Raw genomic sequence first — 23899 nt, 5'->3', positions numbered from 1 at the left:
GTCTTGTGTCTGATCTTAATGGAAATGGTTTCAATTTTTCACCGTTGAGAACGATGTTGCATATGGGTTTGTCATACATGGTCTTTATTATGTTGAGGTAATTTCCCTCTATGCCTACTTCCTGGAGGGTTTTTTTGTTTTTTATTTTTTACATCTTTATTGGAGTATAATTGCTTTACAATGGTGTGTTAGTTTCTGCTTTATGACAAAGTGAATCAGTTATACATATACATATGTGCCCATATCTCCTCCCTCTTGCATTTCCCTCCCTCCCACCCTCCCTATCCCACCCATCCAGGTGCTCCCAAAGCACCAAGCTGATCTACATGTGCTATGCGGCTGCTTCCCACTAGCTATCTATTTTACATTTGGTAGTGTATATATATCCATGCCACTCTCTCACTTTGTCACAGCTTACCCTTCCCCCTCCCCATATCCTCAAGTCCATTCTCTAGTGGGTCTGTGACTTTATTCCCGTCTTACCCTTAGGTTCTTCATGACATTTTTTATTCTTAGATTCCATATATATGTGTTAGTATACGGTATTTGTCTTTGTCTTTCTGACTTCACTCTCTCTATGACACTCTCCATGACAGACTCTAGGTCCATCCACCTCACTACAAATAACTCAATTTCATTTCTTTTTATGGCTAATATTCCATTGTATATATGTGCCACATCTTCTTTATCCATTCATCCTATGATGGACACTTAGGTTGTTTCCATCTCCTGGCTACTGTAAATAGAGCTGCAATGAACATTTTGGTACATGACTCTTTCTGAATTATGGTTTTCTCAGGGTATATGCCCAGTAGTGGGATTGCTGGGTCATATGGTAGTTTTATTTGTAGTTTTTTAAGGAACCTCCATACTGTTCTCCATAGTCGCTGTACCAATTCACATTCCCAACAGCAGTGCAAGAGTGTTCTCTTTTCTCCACACCCTCTCCAGCATTTATTGTTTCTAGATTTTTTCATGATGGCCATTCTGACTGGTGTGAGATGATATCTCATTGTAGTTTTGATTTGCATTTCTCTAATGATTAATGATGTTGAGCATTCTTTCATGTTTTTGTTGGCACTCTGTATATCTTCTTTGGAGAAATGTCTATTTAGGTCTTCTGACCATTTTTGGATTGGGTTGTTTTGTTTTTTTGTTATTGAGCTGCATGAGCTGCTTGTAAATTTTGGAGGTTAATTCTTTGTCAGTTGCTTCATTTGCAAATATTTTCTCCCATTCTGAGGGTTGTCTTTTGGTCTTGTTTATGGTTTCCTTTGCTGTGCAAAAGCTTTGAAGTTTCATTAGGTCCCATTTGTTTATTTTTGTTTTTATTTCCATTTCTCTAGGAGGTAGGTCAAAAAGGATCTTGCTGTGATTTATGTCATAGAGTGTTCTGCCTATGTTTTCCTCAAGAGTTTGATAGTTTCTGGCCTTACATTTAGGTCTTTAATCCATTTTGAGCTTATTTTTGTGCATGGTGTTAGGGAGTGATCTAGTCTCATACTTTGACATGTACCTGTCCAGTTTTCCCGGCACCACTTATTGAAGAGGCTGTCCTTTCTCCACTGTACATTCCTGCCTCCTTTATCAAAGATAAGGTGACCCTATGGAAATGGGTTTGTTTCTGGGTTTTCTATCCTGTTCCATTGATCTATCTTTCTGTTTTTGTGCCAGTACCATACTGTCTTGATTACTGTAGCTTTGTAGTATAGTCTGAAGTCAGGGAGCCTGATTCCTCCAGCTCCGTTTTTCGTTCTCAAGATTGCTTTGGGTATTTGGGGTCTTTTGTGTTTCCATACAAATTGTGAAATTTTTGGTTCTAGTTCTGTGAAAAATGCCAGTGGTAGTTTGATAGGGATTGCATTGAATCTGTAGATTGCTTTGGGTAGTAGAGTCATTTTCACAATGTTGATTCTTCCAATCCAAGAACATGGTATATCTCTCCATCTATTTGTATCGTCTTTAATTTCTTTCATCAGTGTCTTATAATTTTCTGCATACAGGTCTTTTGTCTCCTTAGGTAGGATTATTCCTAGATATTTTATTCTTTTTGTTGCAATGGTCAATGGGAGTGTTTTCTTGATTTCACTTTCAGATTTTTCATCATTAGTGTATAGGAATGCCAGAGATTTCTGTGCATTAATTTTTTATCCTGCTGCTTTACCAAATTCATTGATTAGCTCTAGTAGTTTTCTGGTAGCATCTTTAGAATTCTCTATGTATAGTATCATGTCCTCTGCAAACAGTGACAGCTTTACTTCTTCTTTTCCAATTTGGATTCCTGGAGGGTTTTTATCATAAATCGGTGTTGAATTTTGTCAAAAGCTTTTTCTGCATCTATCCAGATGAACATATGGTTTTTCTCCTTCAATTTGTTAATATGGTTTATCACATTGATTGATTTGCATATATTGAAGAATCCTTGCATTCCTGGGATAAACTCTACTTGATCATGTTGTATGATCCTTTTAATGTGCTGTTGGATTCTGATTGCTAGTATTTTGTTGATGAGTTTTGCACCTATATTCATCAGTGATATTGGCCTGTAGTTTTCTTTTTTTGTGATATCTTTGTCTGATTTTGGTATCAGGGTGATGGTGGACTCATAGAATGAGTTTGGGAATGGTCCGCCCTCTGCTCTATTTTGGAAGAGTTTGAGAAGGATAGGTGTTAGCTCTTCTCTAAATGTTTGATAGAATTCTCCTGTGAAGCCATCTGGTCCTGGGCTTTTGTTACAAGTATCTAATTTCTATTTTCCACTCTATGCTTTTTATAGTCTATACTGCCCTCTGAAATATTCTTTCTCTCGTCTCTTCAGTGACAATCCTAGCAACATTTATAGCTGAACTCCTCTCTGAAGCTTTCTTTAATGATTTCAGACAAGTTTAATAGCACTTAATAGATTTAATACTACTTTTGCTCTTGTTCTAGATTGTGTGCTTGCATGTACAAATACATAAATTGCTTTTTAAATCAAATGTAAATTGCTTGGGACCAAAGGATATGTCTTCTTTTAACCCCTGTAGTCCTTTTAATGCTAACTTTCATTGTAAGACTATGAGGAGTCTTATCTCACTAAAAGCCATCCTTCTTTTAAATTATAAGGAGATGTGGTACATATATACAGTGGAATATTACTCAGCCATAAAAACAGAGTGAAATAATGTCATTTGCAGCAACACAGATGGACCTAGATATTATCATACTAAGTGAAGCAAGTCAGACAAAGAGAAATATTATATGATATAGCTTATATGTGGAATCTAAAAAAATGCTACAAATGAACTCATTTACAAAACAGAAATAGACTCACAGACATAAAACCAATTTATGGTTACCAAAGAAAAATGAGAGAGTTGGAATAAATTAGGAGTTTGGGATTAACAGATACACATTACTGTATATAAAATAGATAAACAACAAGGACCTACTGTATAGCACAGGGAACCATCCTCAATATCTTGTAATAACCTATAATGGAAAAGAATATATGTATAAATATTTATCACTGAATCACTTTACTGTATACCTGGAACTAACACAACATGGCAAATCAGCTTCAATAAAAATTTTGAAAAATAAAAAAATTAAGTACTGAGTACTAAAAAAATAAATAAATAAAATATAAGGTGTCTTTCTAAAATGAGAAGTAGTCTGTTCATATTGATTCGAACCTGAAATCCTTGCTAGCTGTGATAGGACCCTCTTTGATCTTACCTGTTCCTTCCTTCCAACTTCATCCCAAACCTACAATTGCTATTGTGCTCTTGTGGCCAGGAATTGGGTGTCTTACAGCACACACCAGTGCATATGTTTATAGGTTCATCATCTCCCTGTCCTGTCAATCCTTCTCATTCACCTATTAATTATTATTTTTTTTTTTTGTGGTACGTGGGCCTCTCACTGTTGTGGTCTCTCCCGTTGCAGAGCACAGGCTCCGGACGCACAGGCTCAGCGGCCATGGATCACAGGCCTAGCCACTCCGTGGCATGTGGGATCTTCCCAGACCGGCGCACGAACCCGTGTCCCCTGCATCGGCAGGCGGACTCTCAAACACTGCATCACCAGGGAAGCCCACACCTATTAATTTTTAATCGCCTTTTAATATTCAGGTCAAGTAACACTTCTTCATTGAAGCCTTGCTCCTGGAGACACATGCACTCTGCTATGAGTAACATCTGTCCTCTGATAGTGCCTGAGCTTCCTTCCCCTCTGTCTGGGCCAGCTTCATATTACACAGTATTCTAAAGTACTGTCAACGTCTCTTCTTTTCCCTGGGGCACTGTAAACTCTTCAAGGAAAAAGGGCTGTGTTTTATCTGTCCCTGAATTCCTTGCATGTGACAGAGGACCATCACATGGTAAGCAGGTAACAAATCACACGAGAAGTGAGGTGACAAGGAAGCTGAATGACTGCTTCTCAAGTACATTGTGGTTTACTGCCTGGGGCTGAACTTCACTTACATCTTTAAGTAGGTTAATAATGATGACCCATAAAATAAGTGAATGTGTTTGTAAAACTGTAAAGTGCTATCCAGCACTGGTTAAATTTTAGTATGCGTGAAACTTTATCAAGGAGCATTGAATTTTAAATTGATTTTATTATGAATATGTACATTGTTAGGCCAAGTAGTGATGAACCTCACTGTTTTTTGCCTTTTCAGACTGTTTCCTTGCCACAGGTGATCACAGGCTTAGGCAAACCCAGACCATATTTAGCTGTTGGCCTTCTGTTTCCCTTAACACAGGAGATGAATGCTAACCCCTTTTCCAGCTAGCTGCATGTGGAACAGTTCTGGCTTCAGTCCCCTGCCACCTGCCAGCTCTGGGCTCTCAGGGTGCTCCTGGGAGAATCATAGGAATGCAGATGAACCCCTGAAAGAGACCTGATGGTGCAGAGAAGGCATCCGACAGAGGATCATGAAGCAGAGAGCAAAGAAGTGGGGTTGAAAAGAGGGAGGTATACGCGGAGATTGTTTTTCATCTCAAAATGTGCCATTGTATTCTACATTCTCCTTGAAACATTTCAAGGGCTCCATTTGCATATATTAGATGCTTACTTCTTTTCACATCATGTTCTCCATTCCTACTGAATTATGTGTCAATCTATGAACTGTTTCTCCTTTGTACTTCTGTCACTTTAGTACATTAACAATTGCAAGTAGAGGTTTTCCACAGTGTGTTTTCCTCTTGGTACAACTTCTTTTGAATCTATCCTGTGTATACAGAAAGATCTCAAGCGTGTGGGCCAGTCAGAATGAAGCCAAGCCCGAACTGGTGGAAGTCTACATTCTAGAAGGGCTCCAAAGACACAAGGACACACAGTTGCAGTGATTACAATACTCAAACCTACCTAGATTAGTTGCAAAGATACTTCTTTAGCACTATTTTCACATTAATTCTATTATTGTTTAAATATAATTGCGTTTCTCTAGTTGATGTAAGTAAATCCTTTGCTTAAAATATTTCATTTTGTTTCAACTGTTAATTTGTTTTCTGAAATGAGTGTAATAAATACAAATTTTTATTTGTCCTAACAATTAAAATGCATGGATTAACCCCCAGCTTGTACAAATGCAGAATCATTACTATCCCTAACAACGTAAAACTCTGACAAATTAGATATCACTATTTCTTAAGGAAAATTGATCATAAGATAATTTTTGGACCTAAAAATCTGCATTTGTCTCAAGCACATTTAACATGCATTCATGGGAGAAGGATCATCTTTTTTCTGTTTCATATACAACTCTGTTAAGTGGATATCTTATGTTTTCTTACATTTCCTGCATATAATTTAAAGGAAAAAAAAGCCACCCAAAAAGAGAATAGAGGGAATGAATGTCTCAATCCTTTTTTAATTGTATCACTGATTCTTGGGGGGGTATAGTGTGATAGCTTCTGTATTTTCTCTACTCCCTCCCTCCCCAATTTTACTGAGTTGTGGTTGACTATAACATTGTATAAGTTTAAAGAGTACAACATAATGATTTGATACATGCATATAATGTGAAATGATTACCACAATAAATTTAGTTAACATCTGTCACCTCACATAGTTGCAACATTTTTTTTGTGAAGAGAACTTTTAAGATTTACTCTCTTAGCAATTTTCAAATATACAAAACAGTATTGTTAACTTTAATCATTATGCTGTGCATTACATCCCTAAGACTTTTTATTTTATAATTAAAAGTTTGTGCCCTTTGACCACCTTCAAATATTTCCCCTACACCCCAGCTCCCACATGTGGCAACCACTGATTTGATGCCTTTTTATGAGTTTTTTCTTTTCAGATTCCATTTAATTGAGGCCATACACTGTTTGTCTTTCTCTGATTTATTTCACTTAGTATAATGCCTTCTCTACTTTCTTGATGACTTGGTTATTTGCCCTAATTTAATAACAACAAAAAATGTTTATTGAAGACCCCTGTGAATATTAAGACTAAATTTACAAACTGTCTCACACGTTTACAAAATGTCTCACAGAGTTATTTAACTAATCTTTCTATTGTTTACACGTATTCTAACAACACATTTGATTCCCAGTTGATTTTCAGTTTATTTTAGTGAATTTTCTGGCCACTTTGGCCTCACAGTTGTTGATGAAAATAGTCTGTAAAAATTGAGAAAAATTATTTATCATTTTTTTGTTTTTTTGACAAATCTGTTCAGTCCTACATGCCTCAGACACTAGTATTTATTGATATTTTTGTTATAGTGCTTAAAGAATTTGTGTACCTTCTGTTAATGGTGATATCACCACCTTGCTACAGAATTAATCTTGTCTTCAGTTAAGCTGTGAGTAAATGTGGTGCAGCAGAAATGGGTGGCCTTTTACTCTGTTCACACGCGAACATGTGAACAAAAAAACGGAAAGAAACACAGTAAATTGTTGTTGTGACTGAAGTAACTTACTATGTAGGTCTATGGGTTTTAATTATTTCTTCCTTCTGGGATTCTACTTGCTTACTTCTTTTTTTCTTATACAGGATATGTCAGCATTTAGAGCCAATTCTGTTCTTCAGTGATGTGAGAGAAATATCAGTTTAAACTTATGTCACTGGTTGCAGCAGGGGATTGGGACCATAAAAAAATGATTATGAATTCGGTAATATGCCTTGCATAAAGTGGTCAGAAAAGATCTGGACTTTTCCCAAAGACTTATAGAGCCTGAAAATAAAGCCTGGTTATAAGGGAAGAGAACTCTAAGAAGACAAACTTTCAGTTAAACTAAAATGAAAATAGCTACAGAAAAACATTTTAGCCAAATAAATCTAGCAATATTTTCAGAGTTTCAGTTTCAAAAAAAAGAAAAACAAAACTAAAGAACAATAAGAGATATTTTTATATGTAAACCTGAGAGATGTGGCCAAATGATACTTCTTGGAAAATATGTGTGAATTTCTTATTTGATAATTTATATCAGTATGGACTCATGGATATATATTTTATTCTAAAGGGTAAAATCCAATGCTATCATATTAGTTTTGTTCTCATATTGATTATTAAGAGCTTCTACTCTATATTTAAATAAATATTTTAGAAAAAATAAACTACGTAAACCATTCAAGTAGCTGGAAAAAAATGACAGGCATGAAAAGTGTTTAAAGTAATTAATAATAAAGATAACAATTAACCAAATATAAAATATTTATAATTGAGAATTATATATATAAGAAACAATATAAGAAAACTAAATCCAGTGCTTTAAAGGGACCAAAGATACATTCTATGTAAACCAGGTTTTTATAAAGGCTATTAGTTTTGTGATTTGAAAGAGACTGAGAAACCATGCGGCTACTAATTATAATCTGCTGTGAATAAATTTGAAAGATAATATTATATGAAAAAAATTTCAGACACACATAAATGCTGAAATCAAATTAGGTCAAATTGAGAAACCAGAATAGACCAATGACTATAGAAAATATGTTAGAAATTGTACTTTATGCCTCTACTAAAATCCCTCCTCCACCAGATCTACTGTGACCACTATTTAAAACTGTAGCCCCTCTACTCATTTCCTCTTTCTCAAACCCCTAGACCTTGCCCTACTTTTAATTCTCTTCAGCAGTATTTATCAATGTCTAAGATACTATACTGCTTACCTATTTATTATGCTTGTTGTTGACTGTCTCCCTCACTAGAGTGTAGTATCAAAAGCTCAAAGCTAGGGCTTCCCTGGTGGCACAGTGGTTGAGAGTCCACCTGCTGATGCGGGAGACGTGAGTTCGTGCCCCGGTCCGAGAGGATCCCATGTGCCATGGAGCGGCTGGGCCTGTGAGCCATGGCCGCTGAGCCTGCACGTCCAGAGCCTGTGCTCTGCAACGGGAGAGGCCACAACAGTGAGAGGCCCGCGTACAGCAAAAAAAAAAAAAAAAAAAAAAGCTCAAAGCTGTTTGTCTGTATTGTTCACTGATATATCCCAAGAATCTTGGACATTTTCTAGTATATAGCAAACATCAAAAGTTTTTGTTGAATAATAATAAAAAAATGAATGAACATAAAAAGCATTCCTATTAAAGTGAAAAAAATATAAGAGGCATGTTACACTACTATTATTACATGTTACTCTGGAGGTCTTAGACTATTATGACTAGAAAAAATATAAATCCATACATATATGTATATGGCAATTCATATATATAATTTGTAAATAATTTTGAAAATTATAGTTAAAACCTCATGTTTAAAATAGAAATAACAATCAAAATAAACCACAGAATCGTACCCAATATAAAAAAATACAAAGTTTTGGTGAAATGTATTTTAAAAGCCTTTAATAAAAAGTTCTATTATGTTTCCGGATGAGAAGATAAAATTTCGTAAGAAATTTCACTTCTCTCTAAATTACTCTAAAAACATTAAAAACAATTACAATTAAAATCACAGTATGAAATTTCATGAGAGTTAACAAGATGATTATAAAATTCGTCTGCAAGAGTAAATAATAGACCTAAGACTCAAGTCAGAAAATCCATTAAAAGACAAAAATACTAAGATTGAATTAAGCCATCAAATATTTGAAAAATCCCACTTAAAATCAAAGTGATGTAGATCATTTAAAATGAAAGTACATACTCAGATTTAACATGTAAGTATAAAGAAACAAAAAGGCTCTTAGGACGAATCAAGCTTCAAAATGTGTGTCTCACTATGAGGTTCCTTCTAAGCAGACATGTCCAGCACATGTCCATGTTCAAGAAATGGACATATTTAGGGGTGCAGGACCCCCATCACCATTTCCGCATGTCTGGTTGAATTGAGGATGTATTCTAGATCCAAGGGCAATCAGTTCTCAGGCAAATGTGTGGCTTATGAATGACATGGGTATGATGAAATCATCAATGAGATCAATCAAATTCTCTCTCTTGGTATATTGACCTAGAAAAAAATGAGTTAATGGGGCAATAAAGCTAAAAAGGTTCTATGAAGAAGAGTAGGGGCAAGGTCATAATGAAACGTACACTGCATAGGTAACATGAAGGACAGGAAATCAGGAAATTAAGAAGGAAGTGGAGGGAAAGGGAAAAGATTTTGAGGAGGGGATGAGGAGTTGGATAAGTAGACAGAATCAGGAAATGAAAATCAGAGAGAAGCAGAGATATGAGAAAAATAGCAAATGACCCACAAGAGATTTTAAAAATTAGGCATTCATTAGAAATTCCTCTATTTCTAAATCAGGGGTCAGTAACCTACAGCCCACTGGCCACATACAGCCATCCCCCTTTTTTTGTACTACTCACAAATAAGTAATTTTTTTGCAGTTTTAATAATTTAAAAATCAAAATAATAATATTTAGTCATGAATTAAAATATATAAAATTCCAATTTCAGTGTCCATAAATGAAGTTATTAGAACATAGGCATACCCATTTGTTTATGGATTGTCTATGGTTGTTTCTATGCTACATTGGTTGAATATTTGCCTCAGAGACTTTGTGTGTGTTTGTGTGTGTGTGTTGATTGCATCGCTTTGCACTGATGCTTGGTGCACTGCAAATTGATGAGATGCAGTTAAAACTCAGTGTTTTTAGGCATGATGTGTGACAGGACACATATATTCGAAGATGAAAGGTGTAAAATCTTATAAAAGATCATCATTAAATTTTGCAGTTTGCAAATGATTTTGATGATAGGGATCGTTAACTCTGAGTCCAAATTCAAGGAATGCTATCCCCTAAGAAAAGAACTCTTCTCATTAGTAAACTTGTATTACAAAATTTTATTCAACTTTTATTAAATTTTGAGGAAATTTATTTTCTCTCTTACATAAATACATAAATATCATCTTCAATTTTGAATTCTTTCTGCAAAACCTTAAATACTGAACAGAAAAAAAAGTGGTTTGTTTTGGGTTTTTTTTTTTTTTTTTTGTAGTTTTACAGAAAACCCCTGTGAACCTCTGCTGTAAAGGATTTCCATTTTGGATTTCAATGCACATATATGCTCACAGTATGTCTATGATGGTTAATTTTGTGTCAACTTGTCTGGGCCAAGGGATGCACACATAGCTAATTAAATACTATTTATGGGTGTGTCTGTAAAGGTTTTTTTCCGTCTTCCACCTTTAGATTAATATAGAGAGAAGTGACATATATTGGTCCTGTTTCTCTGGAGAACACTGACTAGTATACATCTTTTGTTTGAGAGAAATTCAGGAATTTTTCTTGAGAAAGATAAAAGGAACAACTACAAAATTAGGAATGAGTGACAAAAGTGTTGTCTAAAATGTAAAAATACAAAGCACAATTTATTAGATAAAATTAAGTGAATAACTTCATAATAAAAAGTTGTAGGTACTAATAAATGCATAATAGTAATGACTCCATGTTTTACATAAAGAGTCAATTAGAAAAAAAGACAGATTTATATAAATAACCCTTTTGTCAGAAATTAATACTTTTTTTACTTGCAACCATTCAACTAGACAAAAAAATAAGATAGAAGAGGACTTCCAAGATGGTGGAGGAGTAAGACGTGGAGATCACCTTCCTCCCTACAAATACATCAGAAATACATCTACATGTGGAACAGCTCCTACAGAACACCTACTGAATGCTGGCATAAGACCTCAGACTTCCCGAAAGACGCCCTCAGGCGACCTACACACAGAGGCGGGGCCAAATCCAAAGCTGAACACAAGGAGCTGTGTGAACAAAGAAGAGAAAGGGAAATCTCTCCCAGCAGCCTCAGGAGCAGTGGATTAAATCTCCACAATCAACTTGATGTACCCTGCATCTGTGGAATACATGAATAAACAAACAATTCCAAATTGAGGAGGTGGACTTTGAGAGCCACTGTAGAATTGGGGTTTGTTTTCTGCATCTAATTTGTTTCTGGTATTATGTTCATCTTAGTTTAGTATTTAAAATTTATTATAGTATGTAGATTTGATTATTGATTAGGCTGCTCTCTGCCTTTATTATATATATATATGTGTGTGTGTGTGTGTGTGTGTGTGTGTGTGTCTGTATGTGTGTGTGTGTGTGTATTTCTGTATCTGTTTTTCTGAGTGTATATGTGTATGCTGCTTTGTGTGTTTTGTCTGTGAGTTTGTATGTGTATGTTTCTTTCTATGATTTTGTCTGTATAGCTTTGCTTTTATGATTTGTCCTAGGGTTCTGTCTGACCATTTCTTGTTTTTTTTCTTTTAATTTAATTTTTAGCACTTGTTATCATTGCTGGTTTGGTTGCTCTCTTCTTTCATTCTTTTTCTTATTACTTTTTAATTATTTTATTTTATTTTATTTTTTATTTTATCTTTCTCTCTTTCTTTCTTTTTTTTCTATTTTTCTTTCTTTCTTTCCTTCTTCCTTTTTTCTCCCTTCTGAGCTGTGTGGCTGACAGGGTCATCATGCTCTGGCAGGGTGTCAGGCCTGTGCCTCTGAGGTAGGGGAGCCAAGTTCAGGACATTGGGCCACCAGAGACCTCCCAGCTCCACATAATAACAAATGGCGAAAGCTTTCCCAGAGATCTCCATCTCAATGCTATGACCCAGCTCCACTCAACGACCAGCAAGCTACAGTGCTGGACACCCTATGCAAACAACTAGCAATACAGGAACACAACCCCACCCATTAGAGAAAGGCAACCTAAAATTATAATAATGTTACAGACACCCCAAAACACACCACCAGGCACAGACCTACCCACCAGAAAGACAAGATCCAGCCTCATCCAACAGAACACAGGCACCAGTCCCCTCCACCAGGAAGCCTACAAAACTCACTAAACCAATCTTGGTCACTGGGGGCAGACACCAAAACCCATGGGAACTCCGAACCTGCAGCCTGCAAAAAGGAGACTCCGAACACAATAAGTTAAGCAAACTGAGAAGACAGAGAAACACACAGCAGATGAAGGAGCAAGGTAAAAACCCATCAGACCAAACAAATGAAGAGGAAATAGGCAGTCTACCTGAAAAAGAATTCAGAGTAATGATAGTAAAGATGATCCAAAATCTTGGAAATACAATGGAGAAAATTCAAAAAATGTTCAACAAGGACCAAGAAGAACTAAAGAAGAACAAACAATGATGAACAACACAATAAATGAAATTAAAAATGCTCTAGAAGGAATCAATAGTGAAATAAATGAGGCAGAAGAATGGATAAGTGACCTGGGAGATAAAATAGTGGAAATAACAACCGCAGAGAAGAATAAAGAAAAAAGAATGAAAAGAACTGAGGACAGTCTCAGAGACCTCTGGGACAACATTAAAGGCACCAACATTCGAATTATAGGGGTTCCAGAAGAAGTAGAGAAAAAGAAAGGGACTGAGAAAATATTTGAAGAGATTATAGCTGAAAATTTCCCTAATATGGGAAAGGAAATAGTTAATCAAGTCCAGGAAGCGCAGAGAGTCCCATACAAGATAAATCCAAGGAGAAATACAAGACACATATGATTCAAACTATCAAAAATTAAATGCAAAGAGAAAATATTAAAAGCATCAAGGGAAAACTGCCAATAAACACATGAAAGAATGCTCAACATCATTAATCATTAGAGAAATGCAAATCAAAACTGCAATGAGATATCATCTCACACCAGTCAGAATGGCCATCATCAAAAAATCTAGAAACAATAAATGCTGGAGAGGGTGTGGAGAAAAGGGAACACTCTTGCACTGCTGGTGGGAATGTGAATTGGTTCAGCCACTATGGAGAACAGTATGGAGGTTCCTTAAAAAACTACAAATAGAACTACCATATGACCCAGCAATCCCACTACTGGGCATATACCCTGAGAAAACCAAAATTCAAAAAGAGTCATGTACCAAAATGTTCATTGCAGCTCTATTTACAATAGCCCAGAGATGGAAACAACCTAAGTGCCCATCATCGGATGAATGGATAAAGAAGATGTGGCACATATATACAATGGAATATTACTCAGCCATAAAAAGAAACGAAATTGAGCTATTTGTAATGAGGTGGATAGACCTAGAGTCTGTCATACAGAGTGAAGTAAGTCAGAAAGAGAAAGACAAATACTGTATGCTAACACATATATATATGGAATTTAAGAAGAAAAAAAAATGTCATGAAGAACCCAGGGGTAAGACAGGAATAAAGACACAGACCTACTGGAGAACAAACTTGAGGATATGGGGAGGGGAAGGGTGAGCTGTGACAGGGCGAAAGAGAGTCATGGACATATACACACTAACAAACGTAAGGTAGATAGCTAGTGGGAAGCAGCCGCATGGCACAGGGATATCGGCTCGGTGCTTTGTGACTGCCTGGAGGGGTGTGATAGGGAGGGTGGGAGGGAGGGAGATGCAAGAGGGAAGAGATATGGGAACATATGTATATGTATAACTGATTCACTTTTTTATAAAGCAGAAAGTAACACACCATTGTAAAGCAATTATACCCCAATAAAGATGTTAAAAAAAAAAAGCATCAAGGGAAAAACAACAAATAACATACAAGAGAATCCCCATAAGGTTAACAGCTGATCTTTCAGCAGAAACTCTACAAGCCAGAATGGAGTGGCAGGACATACTTAAAGTGATGAAATGGAAGAAACTACAACCAAATTTAGTCTACCCAGCACGGATCTCATTCAGATTCAATGGAGAAACTAAAATCTTTACAGACAAGTAAAAGCTAAGAGAACACAGCACCACAAAACCAGCTTTACAATGAATGCTAAAGGAACTTCTCTATGTAGGAAACACAAGAGAAGGAAAGACCTACAATGACAAACCCAAAACAATTTAGAAAATGGGAATACGAATATACATATCTATAATTACCTTAAATGTAAATAGATTAAATGCTCCAACCAAAAGACATGGACTGGCTGAATGGATACAAAAACAAGACCCATATATATGCTGTCTACAAGAGACCCACTTCAGGCCTAGGGACACATAAAGACTGAAAGTGAGGGCATGGAAAAAGATATTCCATGCAAATGGAAATCAAAAGAAAGCAGGAGTAGCAATTCTTGTATCAGACAAAATAGACTTTAAAATAAAGACAATTACAAGAGATAAAGAAGGACATTACATAATGATCAAGGGATCAATCCAAAAAGAAAATATAACAACTGTAAATATTTTTGCACCCAACATAGGAGCACCTCAATACATAAGGCAAACACTAACAGTCATAAAAGGGGAAATCAACAGTAACACAATCAGAGTAGGGGAATTTAACACCCCACTTTCACCAATGGACAGATATTCCAAAATGAAAATAAGTAAGGAAACACAAGCTTTAAATGATACATTAAACAAGATGGACTTAATTGATATTTATAGGACATTCCATCCAAAAACAACAGAATACATATTTTTCTCAAGCCTCATGGAACATTCTCCAGGACAGATCATATCTTGGGTCACAAATCAAGCCTAGGTAAATTTAAGGAAATTGAAATCGTATCAAGTATCTTTTCCGACCACAACACTATGAGACTAGATATCAATTTCAGGAAAAAATTTGTAAAAAATGCAAAAACATGGAGGCTAAACAATACACTACTTAATAACCAAGAGATCACTGAAGAAACCAAACAGGAAATAAAAAAATACCTAGAAACAAATGACAATGAAAACATGAAGACCCAAAACCTATGGGATGCCGCAAGAGCAGTTTTAAGAGGGAAGTTTATAGCAATACAGTGCTATCTCAAGGAACAAGAAACATCTCAAATAAGCAACCTAACCTTACACCTAAAGCAATTAGAGAAAGAGAAACAAAAAAGTCCCAAAGTTAGCAGGAAGAAAGAAATCATAAAGATCAGATCAGAAATAAATGTTAAAGAAATGAAGGAAACAGTAGCAAAATCAATAAAACTAAAAGCTGCTTCTTTGAGAAGATAAACAAAATTGATAAACCATTAGCCAGACTCAACAAGAAAAAAAAGAAGACTCAAATCAATAGAATTAGAAATGAAAATGAAGAAGTAACAACTGACACTGCAGAAATACAAAGGATCATGAGAGATTGCTACAAGCAACTATATGACAATAAATTAGACAACCTGGAAGAAATGGACTTCGAAATTCTTGGAAAAGCACCACCTTCCGAGACTGAACCACAAAGAAATAGGAAATATAAACAGACCAATCACAAGCACTGAATTGGAGACTGTGATTAAAAATCTTCCAACAAACAAAAGCCCAGGGCCAGATGGCTTCCTAGGCAAATACTATCAAACATTTAGAGAAGAGCTAACACCTATCCTTCTCAAACTCTTCCAAAATATAGCAGAGGGAGGAACACTCCCAAACTCATTCTAGAATGTCACCATCACCCTAATATGAAAACCAGATAAAGATGTCACAAAGAAAACTAAAGGCCAATATCACTGATGAACATAGATGCAAAAAACATAACAAAATATTAGCAAACAGAATCCAACAGCCCATCAAAAGGATCATACACTATGATCAAGTAGGGTTTATCCCAGGAATGCAAGGATTCTTCAATATATACAAATCAATCAGTGATAAACCACGTTAACAAATTGAAGGAGAAAAGCCATATGATCATCTTAATAGATGCAAAAAAAAACTTTTGAAAAAATTCAAAACATATTTATGATAAAAACCCTCCAGAAAGTAGGCATAGAGGGACCTTACCTGAACATAATAAAGGCCACATATGACAAACCCACAGCCAACATCATTCTCAATGGTGAAAAAGTGAAACCATTTCCACTAAGATCAGACACAAGACAAGATTGTCCACTATTACCACTATTATTCAACATACTTTTGGAAGTTTTAGCCACAGCAATCAGAGAGGAAAAATAAATGAAAGGAATCCAAATAGGAAAATAAGAAGTAAAGCTTGCACTGTTTGCAGATGACATGATATTATACATAGAGAATCCTAAAGATGCTACCAGAAAACTACTAGAGCTAATCAATGAATTTGGTAAATTAGCAGGTTACAAACTTAATGCACAGAAATCTCTTGCATTCCTAGCCTCTAATGATGAAAAATCTGAAAGAGAAATTAAGGAAACACTCCCATTTACCATTGCAACAAAAAGAATAAAATACCTAGGAATAAACCTACCTAAGGAGACAAAAGACCTGTATGCAGAAAACTATAAGACACTGGTGAAAGAAATTAAAGCTGAGTGATGGAGAGATATACCACGTTCTTGGAGTGGAAGAATGAACATTCTGAAAATGACGATACTGCCCAAAGCAATATACAGATTCAATGCAATCCCTATGAAACTGTAAATGACATTTTTCACTGAACTAGAACAAAAAAATTCACAATATGTACAGAAACACAAAAGACCCCGAATAGCCAAAGCAATCTTGATAAAGAAAAATGAAGATGGAGGAATCAGGCTCCCGGACTTCAGATCATACTACAAAGCTACCATAATCAAGACAGTGTGGTACTGGCACAAAAACAGAAATATAGATCAATGGAACAGCATAGAAAGCCCAGAGATAAACGCACATACATATGGTCAACTTATTTTTGATAAAGGAGGTGAGAATATACAATGGAGATAAGACAGCCTCTTCAATATGTGCTGCTGGGAAAACTGGACAGGTAAATGTAAAAGAATGAAATTCTTTTTCTTACCAGGTGCTTCCGTGGCCGCGGTTGTGGTCTGCCTGACAAGCTCTAGCGCTATAGGGAATCTCAACGTGAAAACTTGCCTCCAGGTTAGGCCCCTAGTAGCCGTGCAGAAAGGGAAGCGGGCAGCTGTTTCCATGAGTTCTTAGTCGCTTATATGCTTGATGTGAAAGGAAGTACACTTTTGAGGACTCTTAGGCATCTCCGGTATGCATCACTTTCGCTCCAAGTTCACTGAGTACCTCCAGACCCCCGTGGGCCGGCTGAGCCACTTCGAGACCCGTTGCTTGATCCCTCGGAGGCACTCTGTGCCTGCCGAGTGCTGGGCAACACACTGTACGTTCCTTGAGGAGAGCTACATTTCCAGAGTCCTGGAAAAGCCTCAGGACAACATTTCCGGTGAGTCCGACTTTGTCATGGCCCTTGTGTGAGCTGCCATGAGAAAACAGTGTGCTTTGAATACTTCGAGGACCTCGTACCCGAAGTCCCTCTGCTCGAGGAGAAAGTCAGCATCTTACGTTGCGGTATCGCTAACGGCACACCCAGCATGAACAGATGCCTGGAAGTAAGGCCCTGACCTGCCGTGCAGAAGCGGAGGCGTGCAGCAGTTTCCATGAGGCGGTGGCCTCTGCTCTGGGTAACTTCCATGGCAGCACAGTTTTCTGGACACCTAGGAGGCTAGCGTGGGCACCCGGCTCCCGGCAGGAACACTGAGTACCCCCAGGCCCACCTGGGTCTGCTAAGCAACATCCAGGCCCGTAGCCCTTTAGAGCCCCTCTGTGTATGCCGAGCGTAGGGAAACGCACTGCACTCTCTTTGGGAGCAGCTTAACTTCCTCAGCACTCGCACACGTTCACGAACACCGTTGTGGCACGTCCCTCATGGCGTCGAAGTCTGACGCATTGCCTTGGTCTGAGCTGAACTCCGAGTAACCCTCGGCTTCGCATTCCATCTAGGAGCTCCTGCCTGAAGTCACCGTGACTCCCAGAGATAGTCGGCGTGCGTTCTAACTGCCATTTATCTAAGTCCTGCTCTTCCTGTGACACTGCAGGCTTTGGAATAGCCACAGGCCCAGAGGAGCAGCTGCGGCGTTCCTTGGTTGAGGCAGTTCGCTTGATGCAGAACACACTACTTCGAGGAATTGATTCAGGGGAGGAAACACAGGGTAACCTGTGTGTCTTTAGACTTGGTAGAAACCACAGGGGTGTATGCTGAGTGTGCCCATGGAAACGGGGGCCTGCTGGAACTAGCCTTGCGTTCCCATTTTGAAGGCTGCATTCATGCTGCTTTGAAGCTACCTGACATTCCCTGCTCTTGACAGGCCTGTCAACCCTGTAAGAATGCCTCGGGAAAAAGTATGAGTCTGTTCTGTTTGAACCAGGTGCTTCTGCAGCCGCGGTTGTGGTCCGCCTGACAAGCTCTAGCGCTATAGGGAATCTCAACGTGAAAACGTGCCTCCAGGTTAGGTCTCTAGTAGCCGTGCAGAAAGGGAGGCAGGCAGCTGTTTCCATCAGTTCTTAGTCGATTACATGCTTTATGTGAAAGGAAGTACACTTTTGAGGACTTGTAGGCCTCTCGGGTATGCATCACTTTCCTCCAAGTTCACTGAGTACCTCCAGAGCCCGTGGGCCTGCTGAGCCACATCGAGACCCGTTGGTTGATCCTTCGGAGGCCCTCTGTGTATGCTGAGTGATGGGCAACACCCTGTAAGTTCCTTGAGGAGAGCTACATTCCAGAGTCCTCGAACAGCCTCAGGACAACATTTCTGGCGACTCCGACTTTGTCATGGCCCTTGTGTGAGCTTCCGTGAGAAAACAGTGTGCTTTGAGTACTTCGAGAACCTCGTACCCGAAGTCACTCTGCCTGAGGAGAAAGTCAGCATCTCACTATGCGGTGTCGCTAACGGCACACCCAGCCTGAACAGATGCCTGGAAGTAAGGCTCTGATTTGCCGTGCAGAAGCGGAGGCGTGCAGCAGTTTCCATGAGGCGGTGGCCTCTGCTCTGGGTAACTTCTACGGCAGCACACTTTTCTGGACACCTAGGAGGCTACCATGGGCACCCTGCTCCCGGCAGGAACACTGAGTACCCCCAGGCCCACCTGGGTCTACTAAGCAACATCCAGGCCCGTAGCCCTTTAGAGCCCCTCTGTGTATGCCGAGCGTAGGGAAACGCACTGCACTCTCTTTGGGAGCAGCTTAATTTCCTCAGCACTCGCACACGTCACGAACACTGTTGTGGGACGTCCCTCATGGCGACAAAGTCTGACGCATTGCCCTAGTCTGAGCTGAACTCAGAGTAACCCTCGGCTTCGCATTCCATCTAGGAGCTCCTGCCTGAAGTCACCGTGCCTCCCAGAGATAGTGGGCATGCCTTCTAACTGCCATTTAAGGCAGTCATGCTCTTCCTGTGACACTGCAGGCTTTTGGATAGCCACAGGCCCAGAGGAGCAGCTGCGGCGTTCCTTGGTTGAGGCAGTTCGCTTGATGCAGAACACCCTACTTCGAGAAGTTGATTCAGGGGAGGAAACACAGGGTAACCTGTGTCTCTTTAGACTTGGTAGAAAGCACAGGGGTCTATGCTGAGTGTGCCCATGGAAACGGGTTCCTGCTGGAACTAGCCTTGCTGTCCCATTTTGAAGGCTGCATTCATGCTGCCTTGAAGCTACCTGACATTCCCTGCTCTTGACAGGCCTGTCAACCCTGTAAGAATGCTTTGCGGAAAAGTATGCGTCCGTTCTGTCTCAACCAGGTGCTTCCGTGGCCGCGCTTGTGGTCCGCCTGACAAGCTCTAGCGCTATAGGGAATCTCAACGTGAAAACTTGCCTCCAGGTAGGTCACTAGTAGCCGTGCAGAAAGGGAGGCAGGCAGCTGTTTCCATGAGTTCTTAGTCGCTTATATGTTTGATGTGAAAGCTACTATACTTTGGAGGACTCCAAGGCCTCTCGGCTATGCATCACTTTCCCACCAAGTTCACTGAGTACCTCCAGAACCCCGTGGGCCGGCTGAGCCACTTCGAGACCCGTTGCTTGATCCCTCGGAGACCCTCTGTGCGTGCCGAGTGATGGGCAGCACACTGTACGTTCTTTGAGGGAGCTACATTTCCAGAGTCCTCGAACAGCCTCAGGACAACATTTCCGGTGAGTCCGACTTTGTCATCGCCCTTGTTGAGCTGCCATGAGAAAACAGTGTGCTTTGAATACTTCGAGGACCTCGTACCCGAAGTCCCTCTGCTCGAGTAGAAAGGCAGCATCTTACCGTGCGGTATCGCTAACGGCACACCCAGCATGAACAGATGCCTGGAAGTAAGGCCCTGACCTGCCGTGCAGAAGCGGAAGCGTGCAGCAGTTTCCATGAGGCGGTGGCCTTTGCTCTGGGTAACTTCCACGGCAGCACAGTTTTCTGGACACCTAGGAGGCTAGCGTGGGCACCCTGCTCCCGGCAGGAACACTGAGAACCCATAGGCCCACCTGGGTCTGCTAAGCAACATCCGGGCCCGTAGCCCTTTAGAGCCCCTCTGTGTATGCCGAGCGTAGGGAAACGCACAGCACTCTCTTTGGGAGCCGCTTAATTTCCTCAGCACTCGCACACGTTCACGAACACCGTTGTGGCACGTTCCTCATGGCATCGAAGTCTTAAGCATTGCCTTGGTCTGAGCTGAACTCAGAGTAACCCTCGGCTTCTCATTCCATCTAGGAGTTCCTGCCTGAAGTTACCGTGCCTCCCAGAGATAGTCGACGTGCGTTCTTACTGCCATTTAAGTAAGTCCTGCTCTTCCTGTGACACTGCAGGCTTTGGAATAGCCACAGGCCCAGAGGAGCAGCTGCGGCGTTCCTTGGTTGAGGCAGTTCGCTTGATGCAGATCACCCTACTTCGAGAAGTTGATTCAGGGGAGGAAACACAGGGTAACCTGTGTGTCTTTAGACTTGGTAGAAACCACAGGGGTGTATGCTGAGTGTGCCCATGGAAACGGGGGCGTAGTGGAACTAGCCTTGCTTTCCAATTTTGAAGGCTGCATTCATGCTGCCTTGAAGCTACCTGACATTCCCTGCTCTTGACAGGCCTGTCAACCCTGTAAGAATGCTTCGCGGAAAAGTATGCGTCTGTTCTGTCTGAACCAGGTGCTTCCGTGGCCGCGGTTGTGGTCCGCCTGACAAGCTCTAACTCTATAGGGAATCTCAACGGGAAATCTTGCCTCCAGGTTAGGCCTCTAGTAGCCGTGCAGAAAGGGAAGCGGGCAGCTGTTTCCATGAGTTCTTAGTCGCTTATATGCTTGATATGAAAGGAAGTACACTTTTGAGGACTCTTAGGCCTCTCCGGTATGCATCACTTTCGCTCCAAGTTCACTGAGTACCTCCAGACCCCCGTGGGCCGGCTGAGCCACTTCGAGACCCGTTGCTTGATCCCTCGGAGGCACTCTGTGCCTGCCGAGTGCTGGGCAACACACTGTACGTTCCTTGAAGAGAGCTACATTTCCAGAGTCCTGGAAAAGCCTCAGGACAACATTTCCGGTGAGTCCGACTTTGTCATGGCCCTTTTGTGAGCTGCCATGAGAAAACAGTGTGCTTTGAATACTTCGAGGACCTCGTACCCGAAGTCCCTCTGCTCGAGGAGAAAGTCAGCATCTTACGGTGCGGTATCGCTAACGGCACACCCAGCATGAACAGATGCCTGGAAGTAAGGCCCTGACCTGCCGTGCAGAAGCGGAGGCGTGCAGCAGTTTCCATGAGGCGGTGGCCTCTGCTCTGCGTAACTTCCATGGCAGCACAGTTTTCTGGACACCTAGGAGGCTAGCGTGGGCACCCGTCTCCCGGCAGGAACACTGAGTACCCCCAGGCCCACCTGGGTCTGCTAAGCAACATCGGGGCCCGTAGTCCTTTAGAGCCCCTCTGTGTATGCCGAGCGTAGGGAAACGCACTGCACTCTCTTTGGGAGCAGCTTAATTTCCTCAGCACTCGCACACGTTCACGAACACCGTTGTGGCACCTCCCTCATGGCGTCGAAGTCTTACGCATTGCCTTGGTCTGAGCTGAACTCCGAGTAACCCTCGGCTTCGCATTCCATCTAGGAGCTCCTGCCTGAAGTCACCGAGACTCCCAGAGATAGTCGGCGTGCGTTCTAACTGCCATTTATCTAAGTCCTGCTCTTCCTGTGACACTGCAGGCTTTGGAATAGCCACAGGCCCAGAGGAGCAGCTGCGGCGTTCCTTGGTTGAGGCAGTTCGCTTGATGCAGAACACACTACTTCGAGGAATTGATTCAGGGGAGGAAACACAGGGTAACCTGTGTGTCTTTAGACTTGGTAGAAACCACAGGGGTGTATGCTGAGTGTGCCCATGGAAACGGGGGCCTGCTAGAACTAGCCTTGCGTTCCCATTTTGAAGGCTGCATTCATGCTGCTTTGAAGCTACCTGACATTCCCTGCTCTTGACAGGCCTGTCAACCCTGTAAGAATGCTTCGGGAAAAAGTATGAGTGTGTTCTGTCTGAACCAGGTGCTTCTGCGGCCGCGGTTGTGGTCCCCCTGACAAGCTCTAGCGCTATAGGGAATCTCAATGTGAAAACGTGCCTCCAGGTTAGGTCTCTAGTAGCCGTGCAGAAAGGGAGGCAGGCAGCTGTTTCCATCAGTTCTTAGTCGATTACATGCTTTATGTGAAAGGAAGTACACTTTTGAGGACTTGTAGGCCTCTCGGGTATGCATCACTTTCCTCCAAGTTCACTGAGTACCTCCAGACACCCGTGGGCCTGCTGAGCCACTTCGAGACCCGTTGGTTGATCCCTCGGAGGCCCTCTGTGCATGCCGCGTGATGGGCAACACCCTGTACGTTCCTTGAGGAGAGGTACATTTCCACAGTCTTCGAACAGCCTCAGGACAACATTTTTGGCGAGTCCGACTTTGTCATGGCCCTTGTGTGAGCTTCCGTGAGAAAAGAGTGTGCTTTGAGTACTTCGAGGACCTCCTACCCGAAGTCACTCTGCCTGAGGAGAAAGTCAGCATCTCACCATGCGGTGTCGCTAACGGCACACCCAGCCTGAACAGATGCCTGGAAGTAAGGCCCTGACCTGCCGTGCAGAAGCGGAGGCGTGCAGCAGTTTCCATGAGGCGGTGGCCTCTGCTCTGGGTAACTTCCACGGCAGCACAGTTTTCTAGACACCTAGGAGGCTACCCTGGGCACCCTGCTTCCGGCAGGAGCACTGAGAACCCCGAGGCCCACCTTGGTCTGCTAAGCAACATCCAGGCCCGTAGCCCTTTAGAGCCCCTCTGTGTATGCCGAGTGTAGGGAAACGCACTGCACTCTCTTTGGGAGCAGCTTAATTTCCTCAGCACTCGCACACGTTCACGAACACCGTTGTGGCACGTCCCTCATGGCGTCGAAGTCTGACGCATTGCCCTGGTCTGAGCTGAACTCAGAGTAACCCTCGGCTTCGCATTCCATCTAGGAGCTCCTGCCTGAAGTCACCGTGCCTCCCAGAGATAGTGGGCGTGCGTTCTAACTGCCATTTACGACAGTCATGCTCTTCCTGTGACACTGCAGGCTTTTGGATAGCCACAGGCCCAGAGGAGCAGCTGCGGCGTTCCTTGGTTGAGGCAGTTCGCTTGATGCAGAACACCCTACTTCGAGAAGTTGATTCAGGGGAGGAAACACAGGGTAACCTGTGTCTCTTTAGACTTGTTAGAAACCACAGGAGTGTATGCTGAGTGTGCCCATGGAAACGGGTTCCTGCTGGAACTAGCCTTGCTGTCCCATTTTGAAGGCTGCATTCATGCTGCCTTGAAGCTCCCTGACATTCCCTGCTCTTGACAGGCCTGTCAACCCTGTAAGAATGCTT

The 23899-nt window shown here is 41.1% G+C and overlaps 1 long non-coding RNA gene across 2 annotated transcripts in view; it reads left to right on the top strand.

Annotated features, from left to right (window-relative positions):
- LOC137210234 (uncharacterized) overlaps positions 1–6048 on the top strand; it is a 106803-nt gene extending 100755 nt beyond the window's left edge. For both annotated transcript variants that reach the window (XR_010936391.1, XR_010936390.1), the window contains one exon: positions 4748–6048. This is a non-coding gene — a long non-coding RNA (uncharacterized lncRNA). The remainder of the gene's footprint in view (positions 1–4747) is intronic.
- Positions 6049–23899: the final 17851 nt, after the last annotated feature.

Source organism: Pseudorca crassidens, chromosome 17 (assembly GCF_039906515.1).
Source record: "Pseudorca crassidens isolate mPseCra1 chromosome 17, mPseCra1.hap1, whole genome shotgun sequence".
NCBI classification, from domain to species: Eukaryota; Metazoa; Chordata; class Mammalia; order Artiodactyla; family Delphinidae; genus Pseudorca; species Pseudorca crassidens.
This window is presented reverse-complemented; position numbering and strand designations above follow the sequence as displayed.